The 27,961-nt window shown below is 36.7% G+C and overlaps 1 protein-coding gene and 1 long non-coding RNA gene across 13 annotated transcripts in view; one reads left to right on the top strand and one right to left on the bottom strand.

Moving 5' to 3' along the window:
• RALYL (RALY RNA binding protein like) overlaps nucleotides 1–27,961 on the top strand; it is an 877,709-nt gene that overhangs the window by 473,767 nt on the left and 375,981 nt on the right. The gene's annotated exons all lie outside the window — the stretch shown is intronic.
• Nucleotides 12–27,436, bottom strand: LOC309614849. The gene is made up of 2 exons (XR_014236427.1): nucleotides 10,033–27,436; nucleotides 12–9,675 (listed from the first exon to the last, which is right to left on the bottom strand). It is a non-coding gene; the product is annotated as an uncharacterized lncRNA (long non-coding RNA).

Here is a 27,961-nt window from a genome sequence, read left to right as displayed (position 1 = left end):
TTGTTTTCTTCTTGTTTCTCTAACTGCTTTAGGTGTAAGGTTAGGTTGTTTATTTGAGATGTTTCTTGTTTCTTGAGGTAGGATTGGATTGCTATAAACTTCCCTTTTAGAACTGCTTCAGCTACATCCCATACGTTTTGGATCTTCGTGTTTTCATTGTCATTTGTTTCTGGGTATTCTGTTATTTCCCCTTTGATTTATTCACTAATCTCTTGTTTATTTAGTAGTGTATTCTTTAACCTCCATGTGTTTTTATTTTTTACATGTTTTTTCCTGTAATTGATATCTAGTCTCATAGGAAAAGACACTTGATAGGATTTCAATTTTCTTAAATATTCCAAGGCTTGATTGTGACCCAAGATATGATCTATCCTGGAGAATGTTCCATGAGCACTTGAGAAGAAAGTGTATTCTGTTGTTTTTGGATAGAATGTCCTATAAATATCAGTTAAGTCCATCTTGTTTAATGTATCGTTTAAAGCTTGTGTTTCATTACTAATTTTCATTTTGGATAATCTATCCATTGGTGAAAGTGGGGTGTTAAAATCCCCCACTATTTTTGTATTACTGTCGATTTCCTCTTTTATGGCTGTTAGCATTTGCCTTATGGATTGAGGTGCTCCTATGTTGGGCACATAGATATTTACAATTTTTATATCTTCTTCTTGGATTGATCCCTTGATCATTATATAGTATCCTTATTTGTCTCTTGTAATAGTCTCTATTTTAGAGTCTATTTTATCTGATATGAGAATTGCTACTCCAGCTTTCTTTTGATTTCCATTTGCATGGAATATCTTTTTCCATCCCCTCACTTTCAGTTTGTATGTGTCCCTGTGTCTGAAGTGGGTCTCTTGTGGACAGTGTGTCTCTTGATACAGGTCTTGTTTTTGTATCCATTCAGCCAGTCTATGTCTTTTGTTTGGAGCATTTAATCCATTTACGTTTAAGGTAATTATCAATATGTATGTTCCTGTTACCATTTTCTTAATTGTTTTGGGTTTGTTTTTGCAGGTCTTTTTCTTCTCTTGTGTTTCCTGCCTAGAGAAGTCCCTTTAGCATTTGTTGTAAAGCTGGTTTGGTGGTGCTGAATTCTCTTAACTTTTGCTTCTCTGTAAAGGTCTTAATTTCTCCGTTTAATCTGAATGAAGTCCTTGCTGGGTAGAGTAATCTTGGTTGTTGGATTTTCCCTTTCATCACTTTAAATATGTCCTTCCACTCCCTTCTGGCTTGCAGAGTTTCTGCTGAACGATCAGCGGTTAACCGTATGGGGATTCCCTTGAATGTTATTTGTTGCTTTCCCCTTGCTGCTTTTAATATATTTTCTTTGTATTTAGTTTTTGATAGTTTGCTTAATATGTGTCTTGGTGTGTTTCTCTTTGGATTTATCCTGTATGGGACTCTCTGCTCTTCCTGGACTTGACTGACTATTCCCTCTCCCATGTTAGGGAAGTTTTCTACTGTAATCTCTTCAAATATTTTCTCAGACACTTTCTCTTTCTCTTCTTCTTCTGGGAACCCTGTAATTCAAATGTTGGTGTGTTTAAAGTTGCCCCAGAGGTCTCTGAGACTGTCCTCAATTCTTTTCATTCTTTTTCTTTTTTCTGCTCTGTGGTAGTTATTTCCACTATTTTTATCTTCCAGATCTGTTCTTGTGCCTCAGTTATTCTGCTATTGGTTCCCTCTAGAGAATTTTTAATTTCATTTATTTTGTTGTTCTTCATTGTTTGTTTGCCCTTTAGTTCTTCTAGGTTCTCATTAAGCATTTCTTGTGTTTTCTCCCTTCTATTTCCAAGACTTGGGATCATCTTTACTATCATTATTCTGAATTATTTTTCTGGTAAACTGCCTATTTCCTCTCCATTTGTTTGTTCTGGTGGGTTTTCACCTTGCTCCCTCATCTGATGCATATTTCTCTGTCTTCTCATTTTGCTTAACTTACTGTGTTTGGGGTCTCCTTTTCTCAGGCTGCAGGTTCATAGTTCCTGTTGTTTTTGGTGTCTGCCCCCTGTTGGCAGGGTTGGTTCAGTGTTTTGTGTAGGCTTCCTGGTGGAGGGGACTGGTGCCTCTTTTCTGGTGGGTGGGGCTGTATCTTGTCTTTCTCATGGGGAGGGCCTCATCCAGTGGTGTGTTTTGGGGTGTCTGTGAACTTAATATGACTTTGTCAGCCTCTCTGCTAATGGGTCGGGTTGTGTTCCTGTCTTGTCAGTTGTTTGGCATGGGATGTCCAACACTGGAGCTTGCTGATCGTTGAGTGGAGCTGGCTCTTAGTGTTGAGACGGAGATCTCTGGGAGAGCTCTCGCCAATTAATATTATGTGGGGCTGGGATGTCTCTGGTGGTCCAATGTCCTGAACTCAGCTCTCCTACCTCAGAGGCTCAGGCTGAAGCACAAAGACCCTGTCAGCCAAATGGCTCAGAAGAAAAGGGAGAAAAAAAGAATGAAAAAATATAATGAATTAAAAAATAAAGAATAAAATAAAATTATTAAAATAAAAAATTATTAAAATATAAAAAATTTTAAAGTAATAAAAATAAAAGAAATAAAAGAAGAGAGCAACCAAACCAATAAACAAATCCACCAATGATAACAAGCACTAAAAACTATACTAAGATAAATATAAACATCAGAAACAAGTCAGTCACAGACAGCAAACCCCAAGTCTACAATTGCTCCCAAAGTTCACCACCTCAATTTTGGAATGATTAGTTGTCTATTCAGGTATTCCACAGGTGCAGGGTACATCAAGTTGATTGTGGGGATTTAATCCACTGCTCCTGAGGCTGCACAGAAAAATTTCACTTCCTCTTCTTTGTTTGCACAGCTCCTGGGGTTCAGCTTTGGTTTTTTCTCCACCTCTGTGTGTAGGTCACCCTCAGGCATCTGTTCTCTGTCCAGACATTTTGGGGTTAAAGCAGTGACTGATTAGGGGACTCTTGCTCACTCACCCCAGGGAGAGGGAGGGGTACAGTAGTTATAACTGGAATGTGGGGCGAGCCTGCAGTGGCAGAGTCTGGCGTGATGTTGCAACAGCCTGAGGCACACTGTGTGTTCTCCCAGGGAACTTGTCCGTGGATCATGGGACCCTGTCAATGGCATGCAGCACAGGCTTCCAGGGTGGTGTGGATAGTGACCTGTGCTTGCACACAGGATTCGTGGTGGCTGCAGCAACAATGTTAGCATTTCATGTCTGTCTCTGCAGTCTGAGCTGATAGCTGCGGCTCGCACCCAACTCTGGAGCTCCTTCAGGCAGTGCTCTGCCCTCCGTGGTCAGACAGGGAAGGAATCCCCTCTCTTCGTGCACCCCGAAACAATGGTCTCTTGCCTCTTAGGCAGGTCCAGACATTTTCCCAGACTCCCTCCCAGCTAGCAGACTAGCCCCTTTCAGGCTGTGTTCACACAGCCAACCCCAGTCCTCTCCCTAGGATCTGACCTCTGAAGCCCAAGCCACAGCTTCCAGCCCCCACCCACACCGGCAGGTGAGCAGATAAGCGTCTCAGGTTGGTGGTTGCTGATTGACACCAGTCCTCTGTGTGGGAATCTCTCTGCTTTGCCCTCTGCACCCCTGTTGCTGTGCTCTCCTCTGTGGCTCCGAAGCTTCCCACCTGCCCAGCCCCTGTCTCTGCCAGTGAAGGGGCTTCTTAGTGTGCGGAAACTTTTCCTCCTTCACAGCTCCCTCCCAGAGTTGCAGGTCCCGTCTCTATTCTTTTGTCTCTGTTTTTTCTTTTTTCTTTTGCCCTACCCAAGTACGTGGGGAGTTTCTCGCCTTTTGGGAAGTCTGAGGTCTTTTGCCAGCATTCAGTAGGTGTTCTGTAGGAGTTGTTCCATATGTAGATGTATTTTTGATGTATTTGTGGGGAGGGAGGTGATCTCCATGTCTTACTCCTCTGACATCTTGAAGTTCCCCCCATATGAGGAAATTTAGACACAGAAAGTTTAGATGTCTGAGGTCACACAGTAATTGGAGTGAGTAGAAAGCAGTTCAATATAGATTATTGATAATTTGTCCCAATAAACTAAACTGCAGCTATATTTTTAAAAGGCTGGGAAAAGAATAAAAAAGAAAGAAATATAACCAAGCCACTGACTGGGGCAATTTAAAGAAAGTTATAAAATATACTTTTGTCAAATTTCATTGGACTGAGCACTTAAATCCTGTGCATATATAGATAATAAAATAAATTCAAAATTAAACAAAAACTTTAAGGAAGAAAAATTAATTAAAAAATAAAGTTATAAAAGTGTCTTCCTAGCTTGTCAGTTATTGTTATTTCTAAATCATTGAAACTTGCAATTTAATGACTAGAGATGCTTCCTAGAGAAATTGTTCCTTAACTACATTATATAAAAGAATTCCTGGATGTGAAAATACTATTAAAATTAGGTTTCCAGTGCTGCACCCCTTGAGATTCTGGGTGAGTTGGCCTGAGCTGGGGACAGTTGTCTGCACTCTCACATGGGTTTGTTGCAGGCTGGACTGGGCATGTGTGGCTTCCAGGTGCCTGCTAGCAGAGAGAACGAGTGTCTGGTTGAGAAACACAGGGAAAGTGCTTACGCTATCTCTCCAAATGAAAGATGGATCTATCTTACTAAAAATGGCAAGAAGAAACTCATGTGTAGATAAGACTAGCATTAGGTAAACAATATCCATTAAAATAAAGTGGCCATGCATTTGAGAGCAAGTTAGGCAAGGCTTTAAGCCATGAATAACTTTGCCAGGAATTGCAGAAGCAGCAAAGCAGAAGTCGTGAGGCCATAATGTAATAATAATGGTAATAATAAGCTAACATTGACCAACTCTTCCCATGTGCATGTCACTGTGCTAAGTGTTATGTTGTACTATTTAATTAAGCAACTGTTATTTTCTCCATCTTGCAAGTGAAGATTCTGAGACTTAGAGAAGTTATGTGATCTCCCCAAACCCCCAAAGTAGTGGGCAAAACAAAGATGCAGAGCCAGTTCCAGTCTGCCTCTGCGCTCATAATCCACATTAGTGCTTGTCAAAGCTAGTGTGCATATCTGCCACCTCGGAATCTTGTTACAGTGCAGTTTCTGATTCAAAAGTTCTGAGTAGAGCCTAAGAGGTCACATTTAAAAACCTCTCGGGTGATGCCAATGCTTCTGGTCAGAGCTGACTACATAATTGATAGGGTTCAATGCAAAACGAAAATGTGGGTCCCCTGGTTAATCATTTCTGACCTGCAGAGCATTAAGTCAAGTTCAGGTGTTTCTTAGCAGGGCCCTGTGCTGCTGTCCAGGTCGCAGGCCCATGGAACCATCCCTGCATACCATGAAGACTGTGGAAATCACCATGCACTAAAGTCTGTCTTGTCCACATAGAACTAGTGCTTTTTGTAAGTGCTGGGCAGTAGTGGGATATTAGTAAATATCTCTGATAATAAATTTTCCTTTAAGTTTAAGTGTACATTATAAAGAACTGATTTCCATGCTTCTCCTCACGTGAGAATTTCTCAAGTTGATGCACCTACTGTGCATGGCACATAGAAGTCGATTGATCTAATTTAGATTCTTCTTTCTTTTGAGAGCTTCAGAAGTTTTCTAACTTTTCTGAGCACCATTTTCTTCATTTTAACATATTCATACTATTCATTCTTAACCACTTACAGAATTCTATGGATTCTGTACAATAATGTTCAGGAAAGAGAGGCTTTTGAAAAATTACATAACCTTACACAATTAAAGGATAATATTATTAGGTTTTGCAGTCTCTCAAATATTTTCCTAATTTACACTGAATTATTTCTTAAAGTCAGAATTCTCTCTGCAGCTTTTACTCAGAATAATTTGCTTCATAATGCTTGAGAAATTCCGTATAGAAACTTTGCCATTCCACTTCAATGGCTACAGAATTTGAGGCCTACAAGCCACCTTCTTTCCTTGGGCTACATAGTATAGTATTTTGAGGCAAGGCATCTTCCCTTTCAAGTTACAGCTCTTCAATTTATAAGCTCTAGCAAGCTAATTAAGTTATTAAGCCTTGGTATCCTCATCTGTAAAATGAAACCCATTAATAGTATAGAATTGATATAAACATTACTGTTTGTTAAGATTAATTTTCAAATATCAATAAATATAAAGCACTATTGCTGTGCCTGACACACAGTAAAGACTAAGTAAGTCTTCATTGTTGCTGTTGTCATTAATATTAGTATTAGTATTATGCTCAGTGTAGGTTTCAATGTTGGTGTCAGAACTGATCTTACAAGAACAGAAGAAAAATTATTCTCTCTACTCTGAAATTCTGTGCTGAAATTATAAGAATATGATCAGTTTACATCTTCCCCATCTCTCCAAGTAGACTCTGGCCCTAGCTCTTCGAGCTTGCTCAAGAGTAGGTTGCTTAACTTACCTGTGGAATAGCTTACAGATTCTTAGATGTTTAAGGCTGGAAGGGACCTTGGATGTCATTGAATTCAACTCCTTGTTTCTGCAGAGGGCCGTACAAACACTGTGCTTGCTAATAAAAGAGCTGGGACCACAGTCAAATTTTTCTTCCCTTCTTTCTTTTTTTCACTTTCTTCTTTTGAAAACATGTACATATTTTGGATGATAAGGAGGATTAGTGTATATGTTGCACATGGCATTTCCTGACCTCAGGAAAACATCACCCTGGTACCTGCCCTTGAGGAATGATAGCATAACTAACTGTAAAATCAGGTTATATAGGTAGAAGCCACTTATTGTATTTCCTTGTGTGCTATCATATTTTCAGTCATTTTTACAATGCCTAATGGCTAATAGGTATTTCAAAAATACTTAATAAGCAATCATAAGCACATTGCCTTTTAATTAGATCCATCTCATAAAGTTCCACTTTTAGATACTTTGTAATATTTTATGGAAATTTTTCTAAAATGGATTACCACTTTTTTGCTGCACTCTTTTTTATTAAACTGAGTTTAGTTTGCCTAATTTAGCTAACAGAGAACTGTTATGGAATCTTTCTCTCCTATTAGATCTTGATTCCCAACTGTATCAGCTTTAAACAGCTACCCCTCCTTTTTCTGCTATCATGTTAAAAATTATGAAAAAGAAAAAGGGTAAACCAGACAGTGTCTGAGTGCTTAGTTTGGGCTTTTCCACATAATAGGATAATATAATAGTTATATTGTAATAGAACTGTGGAGGGAACAATTCAAGGCAAAAGTAGTAGTGAGTGAAAATTGGAGCTATGCTGCTATAAAAATGGGAAGGAAGATGTGTTTGATGCCCCAAAGCAGGGAGAGCAGTGGATGGTAGTAACCTAGAGAGAAACAAGGGAAAAGCTTGTCCCAAGTTGTATTTCAGCATGAAGGGCTTGTTCAAAGTTTACTCTAGGAAGAATATAGAAGGGTTTACTTTATTGATAATGTCAAATAAATCCCAAGAGCGATTTTCTTCCAGCTCAGAATTCAGTCTCAGACATGAACATTCATTTTTTATTGGGCCAGACTATGTTTCAGGCATGGAAAAATTTTAGAATCTAATTGGGGTCATTAAACTCTGAGCAGTTTTTTACAGAGTTGCCTGAAATTTCCTAGAAAAATGGCAGCCATAAATGTAGAAGAATTCCCTCAGGGCTAGTGTGGCCAAGGGGTCAGGTCATGTGCTCAACAGAGACTCATGGGCATTAGTATAACTTTTTTAGAGAAGTCCCTTTAAAGATCATAAAACAAATTCCTGTCTAATTTCCTTACTGTCTAATGAGAAGGATTCAAGCACCTATGTGGTGTATAAACCCTGCCAACATAAAGTCCTGTGGATCATGGAAAGCTCACATAGTATATAATGGGAAATAAAGGAACAAAAATACTTTTTAGTTTGAAAGATAGACATATCCGTGTTTCAACGTATAAGATTTGGAGTACATATCCCAAGGTGGTACCTGTATGGAAAGAAAAAAAAAAAAAAAACTATTACAAGATTGATTTATTAGTGAAAGATCTGTAGTCTTGTAAAAAGTAAGAATTAGATAGACCTTATACCTTTATTAGATAAAATTTTAAGTGGATATCTCTTGAAGGCATTGTACACATCACATGCTCAAAAATTCAAGATATGTATGGCTAACTAAAAGTTAAATATGATTATAATATGTACAGTTCTCACAAAACAAATGATAATAATGATGATAAGCCTAATAGAAACTTAAATGTCACCCTAAACAAAGAACTAGCTCTTAGTTTTATTTCACTTTTAAATATTAGGTCAGTTCCATTCCTTGGTTATGACATGCTGTTGGATTTGTTCTTTTATTTTATTACTTAAACCTTCAACAGGAACAGGTTTTCTATTAGGTAAAGAATTAGTGAGTCAAGTTACAATATTAGTCTAAAAGCATGAAACGTTATTTTGATCTAGTTCACCACATGAAATAATTATTATTACCCATATTCTGTTTTAAAAAAGCATTCCTTGTTATGAATAGGAAATACAGTGGTTAGGATAGATGTGTTTGTGAAATTAATAAATCTCCTAATTAGTATCTTGAAAAACACTTTACCCCTTAAGTCTTACTTTTTCCAGTGGTAAGTCACCAACAGCAACAGAATTCAATTTATATTCTCTTAATATTGAGATTATCACTGACCTTGATAAAAGTTCTCTTGGAGAAGTATGGGGAGGAAATTTTCAATTGGGTACATTTAGGAGAAAGTGTGCTGTGGGAACACGGAATCGAGGATTACAAACAGTGCTTTGAGACGCTTTTTGTCGTTCACTAAGTTAGAGGATACTTGAGGGCAGAAAATAAGGTAATATGAGCATATTGACATCGAGCTGCAGGTGGGGATTCCAGGCTGTGCCAGCAGGCAGTTGCCTTCACGTGCCTGCACTGTGTTAATTCTGCCTGGCTTTACCCTCTAAATGATTTGTCAGTAAAATTCTGAATATCTAAATAAAGAACATAGAAAATCGACTCCCATTCTCTACTGTTGTTGTATTATTAGTTTTTGACCACACGATGGAGATCTTTCTTCACTTTTCCTCATACTGATTTTTCTTTTAAGAAAATCCATCCAGGTAAATACTAGATGTAATAAAAGACATTTAAACTACCAGAATATTCCTCTGAAAAAATTGAGGCTCCATTTGACAAGGAAAATTAATTCAATGAGTATTTACAACAAGCCAGAGATTATTTCAGATGTAACTTGAGATTGCTGAAAAATATTAGTTAATTAAGGAACATCGATTTTAATGATTCTTAGAAGAGACACTGAAAAAAAAATATATATATAACTGCTTGAGAAAAGAATGCTGTTTCATAGTGATTGATTTAATACAAACTGTCAGTCTGAATCAAGTTTTAAATTTATTAAAAATAGTTAAGTGATTGTACACAACATATTATCAAATTACATTCCATTGTATGCATATTTCTGCCAAATTTAATATATATTACCAAAGGTTATCGGTCTTTGACCTTTGATTAATAACGTTTTAGAATAGAGTAATAATGAGTAATAATAAGGTTTATTATTAATAATAAGTAATAAAAAGGTTGGAGAACCTTACAGTTTGCTGTGTGTTCACAGGCTTTATTTCATGTGATGCTGAAGGACCAATCTAATCCCTATTCCAGAGAAAATTTAAAGGCTTGACAGATTTGGACAAAGTAAAATTGGTACCATTACCTCCCTCCATTTTACATATTTATTCTACCCTTGACATAGCCTTGTTCTTTTTTTTTTTTTAAAGAAGCCAAACATGAAAGAGTACTTTTTTTTTTTTTAATTTTTTTTCTTTTTTAAATTTATTTATTTATGGCTGTGTTGGGTCTTCATTTCTGTGCGAGGGCTTTCTCTAGTTGTGGCAAGTGGGGGCCACTCTTCATCGCGGTGCACAGGCCTTTCACTGTCGTGGCCTCTCTTATTGCGGAGCACAGGCTCCAGATGCGCAGGCTCAGTAGTTGTGGCTCACGGGCCTAGTTGCTCCGCGGCATGTGGTATCTTCCCAGACCAGGGCTCGAACCCGTGTCTCCTGCATTAGCAGGCAGATTCTCAACCACTGAGCCACCAGGGAAGCCCTAGCCTTGTTCTTGAATGTATCTCTAATTAGATATCCTAAGTAGTTGCAGTGTTTTTAAATTAAATTGCAGCCATAGAAGGACATGGTTCTTGTCATTTCTGGGCTGGAGTGAACGAGCTAAAAAATGTTGTAAAATATTAAAACTTAGCATCCCTCTCCCCAGTTCAGAATCCCATTTTTCTTATTAGGTGGCACAATTCGTTTGGAATGATTCCCTTTTAAACCGTGATACTTTTCCATTTCTCTGTTCAGCATCTGGGTCCCTGAAATTCCTGTCCAAGGGTGACATCTTTGTGTTAAAGCATTGTTTGGAGGAAGCCTAAGTGGTAGTACATTCATTGTTTTTTATTTATTTATTTATTTTTTATTTTTTTTGACTGTGTTGGGTCTTTGTTGCTTCATGCAGGCTTTTCTCTAGCTGCAGTGAACGGGGGCTACTCTTCCTTGTGGTGCGTGGGCTTCTCATTGCAGTGGCTTCTCTTGTTGCAGAGCAGGGGCTCTAGGTGCGTGGGCTTCAGTAGTTGTAGCACACGGGCTCAGTAGTTGTGGCTCGCGGGCTCTAGAGTGCAGGCTCAGTAGTTGTGGCACACTGGCTTAGTTGCTCCACGACATGTGGGATTTTCCCTGACAAGGGCTCAAACCTGTGTCCTCTGCATTGTAAGACAGATTCTTAGCCACTGCACCATCAGGGAAGCCCAATACATTCATTCTTAACCTAATTTTCACCTAAAGTCCTTCCCACTGCTCTCCAGAAAAAAGTCTTACTGAGCTCACGGACAGTAGCTAGGTTTATAAGTCAATGGATAATTTCTAGTATTGATATTTATCTCTTAGGGTCTCTCACTGATACACACAACATATCTTTCTTCCTGCAACAGCGTTCTTCTAGGTTTCATGCTATATTTCTAGCCAGTCTTTCTCAGTTTCTTTTCCCTATTTTCTTCACTTATGAATCTATATTCTGATAAATTCCAGATTTATTTCTCTAGCTCAGACCTCTTCTCTAAGTTCACACCTTGTAGCTAACATTGAATTCTTGATGTTTTCCACTTTCCCATTGTAACAAATGGTACAATCATCCATTCTCTCACTTGTTTAAGCCAGAAACCTGATGCCCATCCCTGATTCCACTTTCTCCTTTAAAACCCCCAATTCCAATACAGTCTTTACAATTTGTTTTTCAAATTATGTACCCCCTCCCAAATTAAATTCTTTCTATCTCTATTGCCATCAGCTGATCCAGGCCATGATTTCCCACTCAGTCTACTGTATTAGCCTTCTAATTGGTGTGATATCTTTCTCTCTTGCCCCTCTTTCAATCCATTTTCTGGAACCTCAATCAAAGTAATCTTATAAGAATATAAATAAACATGATGTTACTCATTGTGTAAAACCCTTCAGTGATTTATTATTGAATATAGAATATAATTCTTACTGTTAACCTACTTGATATGGTTGGACTGGTACTTACCTCTCCTCCTGCACCTAGAGTCACTTTCCCCTCTTCTCATTATTCTACAGCCACCAGCCTCTATGCAGCTTCTAAGCTCATTGGGTATTTCCTTCAGGCACAAGATGCATTAGGATGCATTTCTCATGTCTTTTCTCATCTTTCAGGCTACAAATTAGTAATGCCTCTTGAGAAAACCTTCCAGACTACCCTGTCCCATTATGATCTCCACTAGACACTGTCTATTTTCGTTATGGTATTTCCTTATTTCTATACATTTGTTTGTCTTCATCCCTTGTTATAATAAAAGCACCTTTGAAGATAGACCAACTTGTTTTTGCTCACTACAGAAACAAAATTTTTAAAAATAAAAAAGTAAATCCTAAATAGTAAGTGGTTTGTTAATATTCACTAAAAGAGTTAATGAATCTATTTTTATATCAGTCCACATGGCAGTTACATTCTGAAGAAATCACCATGAAAAGTGACAAGCAGGATCATGAAACTTTATTGATGAATGTGTTGGGATAGAATGCTTATGGGGAGGATCATTGAGGTAGAGTGTTTCAAAAAAAAAACACAAGTGAAAATAGGGGTAGATAGGGATACCTAACAGAAAAGATAGAAGCATTTTGCAAGAGAATTCACAATCTCAGATTGAAATATCAATGAAGGGAAATGACATGAGAACTTTCAGCATCAATATTTTGGTAAAAATAGGGAGAAAAACAAAAATATTAATGCTGAAAGATCCCATCTCAATGTTCCAATAGGTAAGAGAAATAGGAAAGATAATTTTCACAAACAGACCACATAACTGGCATTTGTATATACTATAATTAAAATTATAGACATTTCAGTTATCTGGATTCCTGAATGGATGAGCAAAAAGCAGAGCATTTGATCATGTCTACGACCTTGGCTCAGAATTACAATACACTGAAGGTGACCACAGAAAGAATCTAGCCTGTTATTGAAATTGAATCCTCCCAACCCCTTCCCTGGATTTCTCTGTAGCACATGTCACCTTCTAATATACTATGGAATTAATTGATTTTTTTAACTATTGTCTGTCTTGCTTGATTAGTGTGTATGCACTTTGAAGGCAGGAATTTTTGTCTGTTTTGTTTACCTCTATATCTCCTGCACCTAGATAGTAGGTAAGTGCTCAATAAACTTTTATTCTATGGATAGAAATAAAAGTGAACTACATTATTTTACCTTCCATGTTGGAAAATATTTAAGGGAAAATAATTGAGAGATTTGGGAAAATTACCTCAAAATGTGCATATTCTTAGGCTTAGAAACTACTTATGGGCATCCATCCTAGGAAAATAAGTGAGTATGCAAATATATTTATACAAAGATGTGCATTGCAACTTTTTTATAATAATAATAATCAATGAGACCTAATACTCCATAATAATAGCAGATTCATTAAACAAATTCTGGATCATCCATGAATGCAAACCTAAGCAAACAATAAAAATGATGTCATTAGTTTATAAAAATATTTTGCATGTATTTCTCAGAGAAAACTAAGCTCAAATGACAGAGTAGCGTGTATAATACATATAATATTATACAATATTATAGTACATAATGTGAGCATATATCTGTGTGTTTGTGCATGTGTGTGTGTATGCACACAGAACTTCATGGACTAAAGCTTGAAGGGTTATCTACAATTTTGAAAGTTTTTATCAAGTGGAATTATATGTGATAATTTCCTCCTTGTATGTCTTTTCTAATTGTTCTACAATGGATATGAATTTGGGAGTCAATAAAATAATAGGTTGTATACTTTTTAAAAAGAACCTTTAACCCAGAAATTTTATAAATGATTATGCTGAAGTCCAGGAAGGTTAAATGTCCTGTTAAAAGTCATACAGCATCTTAGCTTTCCTTTGTAAGAGCATTATCTCTGAGAACATGGAAGAAGAAATAAGGACTCCAAGCATAATTCTAATCACCAAAAGAGAATATCATTTAAGTGAAGGAAAATTTAGGAGAATCAGACAACGCCATTTAGAATTTGTTCCAGCTAAGATTAGCACAGAAAAATTACAAAAAAGAAAGAAAGCAAGAAAGGAAGGAAGGAAGGAAGAAAAGAAGGAAGGGAGGGAGGGAGGATCTAAATTGAAAATAATTCAGAATGGGTAGAAGACTCTGGAAACTGAAAATCTGACATCACAAAGGTTCTACCGATTAGGAACATGGGAGTCATCCTAAACACAGCTTGGCTACCCAGTGTGCTCTGCAATGAATTCCTTTTTTTAAATTTATTTTATATTGGAGTATAGTTGATTAACAATGTTGTGTTAGTTTCAGGGGTACTGCAAAGTGATTCAGTTATGCATACACATGTATCTCTTCTTTTTCAGGTTCTTTTCCATTTCAGTTATTACAAAATATTGAGCAGAGTTCCATGTGTTATACAGTATGTCTTGTTGGCTATCTATTTTAAATATAGCAGCATGTGTATGTCAGTCCCAAACTCCCAATCTCTCCCTTCCCCCACCCTTCCCCTCTGGTAACGATAAATTCTGGAGATTATCATACTAATTGAAGGAAGTCATACAGAGAATGACAAATGATATCACATGCAAAATCTAAAAAGGTGATACAAATGAACTTAATTACAAAACAGAAACAGACTCACAGACTTAGAGATCAAACTTATGCAATGAATTCTTATTATAAATGGGACTGGACTTATGTGAAAGGAGGTTTGTAACACAGGTCAGATATATGCATATTGCCAGGGAGGCCAATGAGCTTTCAAAATTTTTATAACAGCCATTCCTACAGGTGTGAGGTGATAACTCATTGTAGTTTTGGTTTACACTTCCCTGATAATTAGTGATGTTGAGCATCTTTTCTTGTGCCTGTTGACCATCTGTAAGCATTCTTTGGAAAAATACCTGTCAGAACAGATACTGTCAAAATGACAAGAAATAATAAGTGTTGGTGAGGAAGTGCAGAAAAGGGAACACTTGTACACTGATGGTGGGAATGTAAACTGGTGCAGCCAATATGGAAAACAGTACGGAGGTTCCTCAAAAAATTAAAAATAAAACCACAATTTAATCCAGCAATTTAACTCTTGGATATTAGTCTGAAGGAAACTAAAACATTAATTCAAAAATTGCAGAGAAAGGAACACTCCCAAGTTCGTTCTATGAAGCCACCATCATCTTGATACCAAAACCAGACAAAGATATCACAACAAAATAATATTACAGACCAACATCACTGATGAACATAGATGCAAAACTCCTCAACAAAATACTAGCAAACACAATCCAACAACACATTAAAAGTATCATACACCATAATCAAGTGGGATTTATCCCAGGGATGCAAGGATTCTTCAATATATGCAAATCAATTGATGTGATACACCATATTAACAAATTAAAGAATAAAAAAACATATGATCATCTCAATAGAGGCAGAAAAAGTTTTGGACAAAATTCAACACTGATTTATGATAAATACTCTCCAGAAAATTGGCATAGAGGGAACATACCTCAACATAATATAGGCCATATAGGACAAACCCACAGCAAACATCATTCTCAATGGTGAAAAACTGAAAGCATTTCCTCTAAGTAATAAGACAGGATGTCCACTCTCTCCACTATTATTCCACATAGTTTTGGAAATCCTAGCCATGGCAATCAGAGGAGAAAAAGGAATAAACGGAGTCCAAATTGGAAAAGAAGAAGTAAAACTGTCACTGTTTGCAGATGACATGATACTATACATAGAGAATCCTAAAGATGCCACCAGAACACTACTAGAGCTAATCAATGAACTTGGTAAAATGGCAGGATACAAAATTAATGCACAAAAATTTCTTGAATTCCTATACACTAACAACAAAATATCAGAAAGAAAAATTATGAAGCACTCCCATTTACCGTTGCAACAAAAAGAATAAAATACCTAGGAATAAACCTACCTAAAGAGGTAAGAGACCTGTACTCAGACAATTATAAGACACTGATGAAAGAAATAAAAAATGACACAAACAGATGGAGAGATATAACATGTTCTTGGATTGAAAGAATCAATATTGTCAAAATTACTGTGCTAGCCAAAGCAATCTACAGATTCAATGCAATCTCTATCAAATTACCAATGGCCTTTGTCACATAATTAGAACAAAAAATTTTACAATTTGTATGGAAACACAAAGGATCCTGAATAGGCAAAGCAATCTTGGGAAAGAAAAACGGAGCTGGAGGAATCAGGCTCCCTGACTTTAGACTGTACTACAAAGCTACAGTAATCAAGACAGTGTGGTACTGGTACAAAAACAGAAATATAGGTCAATGGAACAGGCTAGAAAACCAAGAGATAGACCCACACATCTATTGTCACTTAATCTATGACAAAGGAGGTAAAAATATACAATGGAGAAAAACAGTCTCTTCAATATTTGGTGCTGGGAAAACTGGACAGGCAGCTATATGTAAAAGAATGAAATTAGAATGCTCCCTAACACCATACACAAAAACAAATTCAAAATGGATTAACGACCTAAATATAAGACCCAACACTATAAAACTCTTAGAGGAAAAAATAGGAAGAACACGCTTTGACATAAATCACAGCAAGATCTTTTTTGACCCACTCCTAGGGTAATGAAAAGAAAAAACAAAAATAAACAAATGGGACCTAATTAAACTTGAAAGCTTTTGCACAGCAAAGAAAAGCATAAATAAGGTGAAAAGACAACACTCAGCATGGGAGAAAATATTTACAAATGAAGCAATGACAAGGGATTAATCTCCAAAATACACAAGCAACTCATACAGCTCAATATCAAAAAAACAAACAACCCAATCCAAAAATGGGTGGAAGACCTAAATAGACATTTTTCCAAAGAAGATATACAGATGGCCAAGAGGTTGAAAAGATTCTCAACATCACTAATTATTAGAGAAATGCAGATCAAAACTACAATGAGATACCACCTCATACTGGTCAGAATGGCCATCATTAAAAAGTCTAAAAAAAACAAATGCTGGAGAGGGTGAGGAGAAAAGGGAACCCTCTTGCACTGTTGGTGGGAATGTAAATTGATACAGCCACTATGGAGAACAGTATGGAGGTTCCTTAAAAAACTAAAAATAGAACTACCATATGACCCAGCAATCCCACTACTGGGCATATACCCTGAGAAAACCATAATTCAAAAAGACATATGCACCCCAATGTTCATAGCAGCATTATTTACAATAGCCAGGACATGGAAGCAACCTAAATGCCCATCGACAGATGAATGGAAAAAGATGTGGCACATATATACAATGGAATATTACTCTGCCATAAAAAAGAATGAAATTTGGTCATTTGTAGAGATGTGGATGGACCTAGAGTCTGTCATACAGAGTGAAGGAATAAAGATGCAGACATAGAGAATGGACTTGAGGGCATGGGGAGAGGGAAGGTTAAGCTGGAACAAAGTGAGAGAGTAGCATTGACATATATACACTACCAACTGTAAAATAACTAGCTATTGGGAAGCAGTTGAATAGCACAGGGAGATCAGCTCAGTGCTTTGTGACCACCTAGAGGGGTGGGATATGGCGGGTGGGAGGGAGATGCAAGAGGGAGGGGATATGGGGATATATGTATATGTATAGCTGCTTCACTTTGTTATACAGCAGAAACTAATACAACATTGTAAAGCAATAATACTCCAATAAAGATGTTAAAAAAAAAAAAAAAGAATGGCAAGTCGGGCTTTTTAGTGGGAGAGCAACCAACTCCACCCATGTCAATAGACTCTGATGGGTTCCAGTTGAGTAGAAATAAAGTAAACATCACCAAGGATAAGCATGCCTTCAAGAAACAGTCCTTTGTAGCTATTAAATAATTCAGCATCAGCTAAGCTGAATGCACTCATCATAACAAACAGCTGTAGAAACCAAAAGAGGCCACAAACTTTAACAGTGAACCACAGGTCTTACAAAGGAACTGGTGATCATAGCAGTGCATCCAAGTTGGAAACACTCTAAAATGTTTGTAAGCTATCTTTACCAAAATAAGAATTCTGTAACTACTTAGGATTTTTCCGTTAGTGGATAAAATTTTACTGAATATTATTTTATAGATAATTAAAAGACATATTCCATATATTGAAGAAATCCAGCTAGTCAAGACCCATTTTGATTGAAACATCAATTGAGTTAATAATAGATTAACTCAGCTATGCATTCAACATGAACAACATGAAAATAGCAATTCTAAGGCATAATAATTTCAAAATACCTTGTCTATTTTGAGATTGTATTCCTTGTTGAACTTGGAGTTGGTATTATGACATAAAATGGAAGAGGATTATCATATGTCTGGATTCCTGGAAGTGTTTAGCAGTATTTAGAGGATATTAGCTTTAGATTAACAGTGGTCAAACTGAAATTGCACTAGATCTATTTAATTGACAGCTGAATCGACAGTTGAGCTCACCATCTAGGAATAAACTTGTGATTCGGTTTTTGGAGTCATCAGCATATAAATTATAGTTGAAACCATAGAATTAGATACAAACATCACCAGATAGAGTGAATAGAGTGTTAAGGCAGGGAATCTTCTAGGATTAAACTTTAAACAATAGGGAAAGTTCAATAAAAAACAGAAGGAATGGTCAAAGAGGTAGGAGGGAAACCATTGTGCAGTGTGTCACAGAGAGAGAACAACTAGAAGTTGGGGGAGGTCAACATGTTAAATTGACAACCACTCCAATTTTCATGAACTCATTCTATTGATGTGCAAATGGTGGAAAAGTGGTAAACCACTATGCTCCTCTAGGTTGGTTCCACTGCATTTATTGAGTTGAAGCCTTTCACCCTGTAAGTCACACTCCCAATTCTGTTTGTGACTCTGGAAAGTCCACATCTATATATTCATCATGTGGTTAGGGACAACCTTCTGTTTGCCAGATTATGGTGGTATAAGGATAATACAAAGATAGTCATGATTCCTGATTGTTGCCATTATGAAGTGTACATCCTATTTACTAAGGATGGTGTTTGTTGAACATTTACATTAGGTTAATTAATATGTTAAGTACTCTCTAGTTGTCTTCTCATTTGATTCTCACGACAATTCTACAAGGAGGTATGTTATATTATAATCCATACTTAATGAAGACAAAATCAAAAAGTGAAAGAATTTTTTTAAAATTTATTTACCTTATTTTTGGCTGTGTTGGGTCTTCGTTGCTGCGCACAGGCTTTTCTCTAGTTGCGGTGAGCGGGGTCTACTCTTCGTTGCAGTGAGTGGGCTTCTCATTGCGGTGGCCTCTCCTGTTGTGGAGCACGGGCTCCAGGCACGTGGGCTTCAGCAGTTGTTGCATGCGGGCTCAGTAGTTGTGGCTTACGGGCTCCAGAGCACAGGCTCAGCAGTTGTGGTGCACAGGCTCAGTTGCTCTGTGTCACGTGGGATCTTCCTGGACCAGGGCTTGAACCCATGTCCCCTGCATTGGCAGGTGGATTGTCAACCACTGCGCCAGCAGGGAAGCCCCCAAAAAATGAAAGAATTTTTAATTGCTATGCTATGTTGGGAGAAGATAAAATAAGTCCAATTATCTTCTAGTTTACATCCCTTCCAATTTTTATAACAACTGTCGTGCTCTCTAAGTACTATCTTTTGCAGAAGAGCTATTCCTTTTATGACAAAATTTTTAGGCCTTTTGTTTTCCTGGATATATTTATCAGGATATTCTAAATGTGCACAATGACCTCTTCTAAAGCATTTTTGGATATAGTCTTTCAAACACAGTGTAATAATCACCTCTTTTATTGTGGAAACTCCAAATCTCCTGACATTACTTTACAGTCAGCTTTTCAGCAATTATATACAGTGTTGAGGGATTTAAACAAAAGTCATAAAAACCTGTCTTTCTTTTCATATAAAGTGAAATTATGTCACCTTGTCCTTGGATACAAATAATTTGGGGGTCATTGTTTCTTTAGATCTAAGAGATAAAATGGCACTGAAAGTACATATCTGGGAGGAACATTATTCCACATAAGGCTCTTAATATGATACCTGGAATATGCATATTCAATAAATTTTAGCACCTGTTACTATCCGTTTTCTGTTCTAGAGATGAGGAAATTGAATAATTCAGCTTTCTCACTCTCAACAATTAACTTTATGCCCTATAACCCAATCTCTGGATTTACGGCATCTTTGGTATTCTCACTCTGAGCATGATAAAGACTACTTTTGGCTTATGAACCTCTGCCTATTCCTGGCTTAAGATGCTGAGACACCATTTTTTCAGTCCTTCCACCCCAATTCACTCTGTTTATTTGATCTCTTTCTATAATGCAAAGTGTACTTTTCCAACAAAATCCATTTGAGAGTCTAGTAACACTACACACCTTCTTTAGAGCCTCTGATTTTTTTGTACTTATTAGGATTATCTAATTGTATTACCAGAATTTAATTTTACACACATTCAGAAAAAGCCACCTTCCTTTTTAACATCACTCTTTAAAGTTATTCTTCTTATATTTGCTCTAAAATTTCTACAATTTGCTCTCCTAAAATTTGGAATTATGATCCTTATCAGTGATTCCTTTCTAGATGATACAAATTCAAAATTGGAAACAAATGTTTCTCTCTGTAGTTTGTTAAGCTGAAGCAACTTCCTTTATTATCAGGGAAGAACCCTTCTTGTGACACTTGTAAGTAGGACAAGTTAAGAGATATACACATTTCATTTATAAGAGTAAAGGTATCCAGAAGAAACCTCAAAGATGTCTCCCCTTGTGACATCTTGATTCTGTCAGTTGGATGACCTGCAGGACAGACAGATCACCATATCCTGTGTCTAGCTGGCCAGCCTATGTGGAATACATTCCCACAAGAATAACACTTCACTTTTTTCCCTTTCATTGACACCCAAATGTTTCTCTCTTTTTTTCCACCCACTGATTCTTTTACTAGTGTTTATCTTGTTGACAAACAGGGCTATTCCACACTTATTTTTTAGACTGTTTTCTTTTTCACAAAGAAAATCCTTCCATGGCCATAAAAAATCTATTACACACAGTGACATGCATTGTTTTAGAATGTGAGGAGAAGAAAAAATATATAACAGTATTAAAGTACATCTTCAAATCTATTCAAAGTTAAGGTAATGTCTTGTGTTCCTTGCAGAAAAAAAACACCTTCACAGCTTATTTCTCTCCATTTCACCCAAATGGAAGGGCTCTTTATCTGACTTTTTAACTACTGTGCTGTTGCTTGTCTTTATCTATGTGAAGCTTGAGTTGGTTGTCATATCTGAAAATTAAAAAGAATATAGTCAAACTACTTTACTTTTCAGAAAATATACATTGAACTATGTATACACAGAGCTCTATATACATAGAGCTATATTTAATTATGGTATTAAAGTTTTCTATACTTCATGTTCCAAAATTCTGTGTTTATGATTCTAAATGCTTGTGAGACTCACAAATTATTATTTCATTTGATATTATTATAGTTATGGCTAATTCACATTGCAAAGAGTTCTAAATGTACACCTAAACACCCTGAAATGTTTTTCAATATTTATTTTTCCATAGACTTAAACACAATGAAAATGGGGAAATGGAAGAAAATAGAGGCTAAAAGAGAACCATATGTCTTAATATTGGCCACTCATATATTTTATGGTTGCTTACCACTTGTGTTTTCTTGCATGTTAATTCATTCAGTGAATTTATGGTGGGTGGAAATTGAAGGCAGGTATTGAAGTATGATGTGTACCATGGTAATTAAAATTCTATTGAGTAAAAATGTGTTTATTCCTTCCTTAAATTTTACTACTACTCAGTTGAACAATGTTTCTGTCAATGAAGAAGGAATGGGATAGAGAAAGCTGGAGCACCACTTGCAGACATTTCATCTAAATAGCAACAATTAGATAAGATTCCATCAATTCAGTTTTTGTCTCCTCTAGGATAGTTTGGGTCTGTCAAAACAATATTGCCAGGTATTTAAGGACACAAAGAGTTAGCTTTGAAAATATTACTATTGTTATAGTTATTATTAAATGCATCCAGGGGTCAGGTGGGTCTTTGATAAAAGATTTTTATGCATTTTTCTCCTGTTTTCTTATCACAGGTAAGAAAAACAGATTAAATTTATTTATTCATGCACTTAACCAATTATTTATCGAGCTTTTTTTCTGACCCCAGAGAATTCTTTTTATTACCTCCAAACAGGGAAGGTGAGCTAGTGATGTCTCCTTCTGGCGATGGCCATGCCTCTGCACATACCCTCCCTCCCAGCCACCTCGGCCTTGAGCTCAGCCAGCCCGGAGGGTCCCTCCTGGACAACGGGGTGGGGGTGGTGGGGGCAGCAGGAAGGGAAACAGCTGTGGGCTCCGGGCCCCTACAGGGCATCCCCGGCCTCCCCCTTCCCGCCCACTGTGAACCACCAACAGCCAAGGGCCAGAAAATGTCAGGAGACAGGAGGGGAAAACCGGGGAGTAATCTCTAAAAACAACCCACCCTGAAATTCTAGAAATTTGGTATACACCAATTAAAAAAACAGCTGTAATATTTCCTGTCATTGGCTGACATTCTAATAATAAATTCACTCACTTACTATTAGACATAATAAATGAAGTAAAATATATATTAGAAGTGGATACATTCTTTAGAAAAAAGAAAGAGTAGAGCAATGTAAGGAAGATCTGGATTGCTGGAGTGATAGCAGGGGAGTTTTGGATTATAAAGTGTCATTCTTTCCTCAGTTAAAGTTTTTGGCTTAAATTCTACTTTATTTGACATCAGGATTATAATCTCTGCATTCTTAGGTTTCATCTTGTCTAGTAAACTTTGCCTATTTCTTTGGTTTTTAGCCTTTGAATCACTGTATTTCAGGTTTATCTCTTGTATATAGCATAGCGTTTGATTTTGTTTTATAAGCCAAATTGAAAATCTGTTTTTTCATTAAATGAGTATACCCTAATGACATTTATTAAATGACTAATATGTTGGGTCTCAGTTCTGTCATAGTATCATGTTGTAATTACCATGTGTATTATGTTATCTTATTTTTACAGTGTTTTTCCTCTGTTTTTTGTATGTCCTCTTTGTTTTTCATATTGTCTGTTTCTTTTCACTTTTCTACTATATTTTGGTACTTATAAAGGTTTCTCTTTTTGTTCTGGTAGTTACCTTTGTTTTAATACTTTCACCATTATCTTAATTCTTTTCTTTTAGTTTCTCTTTTAAATGTTTATATCTCTTCTGTCAGTTTTTAATTAGACTCCTACTTAATACAGATGCGGTAGTCAATGAACTAATCTTACTTCTTCTCTCCTCATTTTTTCTTTAAGTTTCATTATTTTATTTGTCAGAACATATCGTATTTACATACTCTTCTTCTATACTTCTTAATTCTATAATTAAAAATGTGAAATACTCACCATCAATCCTTTTGCCAGAGTTTCTCCAGTCAGCTTTCAACTAGAGGTTCATCCTCTAATAGATTCCTTTAGAAACGCACATGTGTTCTTTGAATTTTTGCACATTCAAAACTGAGTTTCTACCATATGACGTTATTTATAAGTGGAATCTAAAATATGACACAAATGAACTTATCTGCGAAACAGAAACAGACCCACAGGTATAGAGAACAGACATGTGTTTGCCATGGAGTGGGGGGGAGGGGTGGATTGGGAGTTGGGGTTAACAGATGCAAACTAGTATATTCAGAATGGATAAATAACAAGGTCCTACTGTATAGCACAGGGGAATATATTCAATATCCTGTACTAAACCATAATGGAAGACAATATAAAAAAGAATGTATGTATAATGTACAACTGAATCATTTTGCTGTACAGCAGAAATTAACAAAATATTGTAAATCAAGTATATTCCAATAATAAATAAATAAATTTGTAAAAAGAAAAAAAAAAAAAAAACCCTGATTTTCTATTACTTTGACACTTGAAGAACTCAGCTGGTGTCAGGATTTCTTTTATTTCTTGAAAATGCTGGTTCACGTTGCCTTGTTTTATATTTCATTTTTGAGAAGTCTGGTTGCCTGTCTACTTCTCATGACTTTGGTCTTCATCATCTTTGGAGGCCCTGAGGATGTTTTAATTTTCTCTAAAGTCTAAAAGTTTTACTTAGATATATTTTGGAGTTGCTTGTTCTAGTTCAATTTTTTCTGATATCCATTTGGCCCCTTCAATGTGCAGATTCAAGTCTTATTTTATGGAGAGTTTTCTTGGATTATAGTTGGAAATATTAGTTCTGTTCCATGGTTTTAATTTGCTTAGTCAAGGAGTCCAGATATACAAATGCTGGACATCCTTTGCTCACCTTCCATGTCCATCACTTTCAATCTGATCCATTCTGTTTTCCTTTTTTATGTCATTGTCATTCTTCTGGTGGCTTTTTTCTTTCATCAAGGCCCTTTTCATTTGAATCTGTTCTCACTTGATTGTCTTGTACCTTAGTCTTCATTTGCAATATTTAATTGTTTCTTCTGTTTCTTTCCTGGGTTCAATTAATTCTCATTTTATTTCTTTCTCTTTTATCTATTTATGCATTGAATGTTTAATTTCCAATTCAAAGTATTTTAAAAGTATTTCTTAATGCTTGTTTGAGGATATTGAATTCGGTTTGGCATATTGTGTTATAGTTTTCATCAGCTTTTTGGTTGGTGTGTTGAGAAAATTTTCATAAGCTGAAATTCTTTAATTAACTTTTCTTGATTTTTTCATGATAGTTTTGCATGGATGTAGTCTGCTCTTTTCTGTTCCTCTATGCTTCATAGTTCGAGAGTGTCCACTTGTTTTAGTTCTGCCCTAATCTGTGCAACTTCTTTTATAAATGGCGTTTTGAGAGCAGTGTGGCGAGTGGAGAGATTGGTATGATTTTCCTTTTTGTGTCTTTGGTTTCTTTAGCCTTCCCCTCTTGTTTCATCCTTGTCCTTCATGGCCATATGTCCGAGTTGTACCTCCTCATCTTCATCTGACTCCTCCCCTCTCCCTGGAAGCAAAGACTCCTAGCAGTTGCCACTTCCAATGCCACTCACTATCCCCTAACACAGTGCTATGAACCACCAAGTCCTGACCTGTGCTCAGTATTTTGGCATTTAGTATTGAACTTTCTCTCTTTAGTTATGATTTCATTTGTGTTTTATCTAAGGCATCTTCATTCATCTATTCTTTTCAACTGAGCCTCCTAAGCCTCCTCTCGCTCTCCCTCTTGATACCCACAGGCTTACAGGGCAGGCATTGGAACTGCTATTGGAATTTTTTCCTACTATTTATAGGTGATCTGAAGATTACTACATTTTCTGTTTCCTACTGTTGCTAAAGGTGTGGATCAGCTGTGGTTTTACCTGTGGATCATCTCTTATTGTTGGTTTTGTAGGTTTTGAGGGGAGGGTGAGTAAGGAGAATTAAACTCAGGCAGCCACCATTGGCTTCTAAACTCATCGATCTTCAAGATCTGAAATAAGGTCAACAGAGGAGATTTTTTAAAAATTATTTATTTATTTATTTTTGGCTGTGTTGGGTCTTCACTTCTGTGCGAGGGCTTTCTCTAGTTGCAGCAAGCAGGGGCCACTCTTCATCGCAGTGCGCAGGCCTCTCACTATTGCGGCCTCTCTTGTTGCGAAGCACAGGCTCCAGACGTGCAGGCTCAGTAGTTGTGGCTCACGGGCCTAGTTGCTCCGCGGCATGTGGGATCTTCCCAGACCAGGGCTAGAATCCATGTCCCCTGCATTGGCAGGCAGATTCTCAACCACTGCGCCACCAAGGAAGCCCAACAGAGGAGATTTTAATGAGATAGTTACATCAAACAAAGACCTGTAGGAGATTACGAAGTTAGCCATAGGAATTTGGGGACAGAAATATTCAGGCAGAGGAAACAGAGAAGGTCTAAGGTGTAAACATGTCTGACATGTTTGCGGAAATAAATGAGGGGGCTGGCGTAGCCTATGGATGTGGATGTAGGTGGTGTGAGGAAAAGAGCAGTGTGAGAGGTCAGAGAAGTGAGGGGATGGAGAGCATTGTAAAGGCTGAGTTAACTTGTCTGAGGATTACAGTTGGTGGAGGTGATATTCAGATCTAAATCTGTCTCCAGCTGTGTTCTTTGCACAATATAATGTTAACGTTCATAAAAAGTTTTATGAAATTCATCTTAATTAAAACTAAAACCCAGAATCTCCAATTTTGGATTAGTAAAATAATCTTGCAGTGTGGAAATATGGACCCAATTTATCTCTGGTGTTCGCCCTTCCCTTGAGCCTGTTATACATTTCCACTGACATCTCAGTACACATTTCTAGGGAAGAACTGAACCATTTTAACATGCAATTCAAAACAAATAGACAATCCTTTACTTTATACCCTTTAAATCTCTAAAAAATATATATAGTAAATATAACTACTGAAACAATAAACCAAAGATTTATTAGAAACAAAAGTGAAACAGTGAAAAAACTACAACTCCTAATACTAAAACTTATAATACTGACATTATGTAGTGCTTATTATGTGCTAGGAACCATTATAATTGCTTTCTATATGTTAAATCATTAATTCCTCAACAACCCTAAGAACTAAGTATCCTCTCAATTCTATTTTAAAGGTGAAGAAATTGAGGCACAGTTAAACATCTTCCCTGAGGCTGCCCACGAAATTTAGCTGATCTTGTTTATAGAATCATCGCTCTGCACAAGTTTAGATATATTATCTCCACAAAAACCTATTGGACTGTTAGAGGGAGATTAAGTTCTTTCTTCTAGCTGCCTTTTCACATCTGATTATTTCCCTCTTGCTTGCATTCCCTGATAATTGACACTAGGTTGGGATCTACTTTCTCATATGACTCCACTTCCTTAGCAAATTGATGTGTTCTTCCCTTTTATCCACAAAGAAATAAATTCCATAGCATTCTTACTGTAAACACACTGGGGGTAAGTGTGTGTATTTCTTTAAAATAACCTAGTGGATGGGACTTCCCTCGTGGTCCAGTGGTTAAGACTCCATGTTTCCAATGCAGAGGTCATGGGTTGGATCCTGGTTGGGGAACTAAAATCCCACAGGCCGTGCAGCATGGCAAAAAAAAAAAAAAAAAAAGGGAGTGAACATTAAAAAATAAATAAATAACCTAGTGGCGATTATAAGACCTCTTTTCTGTGTTTTAAATTTCTTTCTAATACCTTTGTGTCTAGTTAGTCACTGACTTTATTGAAAAAGATAGACAAGTTTGATCTCTCTTTTGTGTTGTCTTGCAATTCATTAGATACATACTTTCTCATCAGGAGCACCTGGGAGCATCTGAAAAATAGGAGTGAAGGAACCTTTTAAATAAGTCTACTCCATTTAAGCTCTCACCATTAAACATTATATATTCAAGTAACTGAGTCACTTCTAAGGGCCAGGAAGCAAACTCAAATAAATGAATGAATGCATTAGGTTACAAGGATAAGTAAAATTATAAGCTGATCATTAAAGCATAGGACAATGTGTACTGTAAATAGACAGAGAAGAGCACAGAGGAGACCAACGTTCTTTAAGTCAAACAAGATAAACCAGTGTGTCCTAATCCTCCCTCTCCCCATATTCTATTAGTGGAATGTTGATCTGTGGATCCTTTTCCTTGCATCCTGCAAGAAGGCTTTGTAGAGAACTGTCAAACATACATCCTGCAAGAAGGCTTTGTAGGGAACTGTCAAACATACAAGTATTTACACAGTGACTCATACACATATATACTGCAGGCACAGATGAGAGAAAGAGCATTTCCTGTATGTGTGCCTAGTACATACAACACACTCAGCAGAAATGTATTATATACTGGAAAAATGAGTGGTCACTTTAGATGCATCCTTTTTCTGGTTAATTCAGGAGACTTGAAAAGTAAATCTCTTGAATGACTTAAGTTAACATGAAACATTGGAGACATTTTTGTTGTGCACAGGATGAAAGTATCATAGCCTGTGACAGTAGAAAGAGCATGTGAAGAATCATGGATTCAAATCCTAGCTTTGCCATTGACTAGACATTCATTAATTTCCCCATTCATTTATTAACAAATGTTTACTGAGCATCTAATCTGTGCCAGGCACTGTTTTGGTGTTGAGATGGCAGTCATGAACAAAAAGAGGTAAAATTCCTAGTATCATGCAGCTTACATTCCATGGAGGGATACAGACAAGAAGCAAGATACATAAGTGAAATATGTGGTATAGTGATAAAAGGGGACAAGAAATGTGAGGGGTGTGGTGTTCAAAATTTCAGGCACAATAGCTAGTGAAGTACTTACTGGAAAAAAAGTGCTATTTGAATTAAATACCTAAAAGATATGAAGGGCTTAGTGCAAGATGTTTAATCTCTCTGCACTTAGTTTCCTCATCTGTAATCTGGGGAAGGATTAAATTGAATGGTCTATGTCAAAGTAACTAGCTAAGTAATGGCACCTAATTGATGCT

This window comes from Balaenoptera borealis, assembly GCF_965194805.1.
Source record: "Balaenoptera borealis genome assembly, chromosome: 17".
Taxonomy (NCBI): domain Eukaryota; kingdom Metazoa; phylum Chordata; class Mammalia; order Artiodactyla; family Balaenopteridae; genus Balaenoptera; species Balaenoptera borealis.
This window is presented reverse-complemented; position numbering and strand designations above follow the sequence as displayed.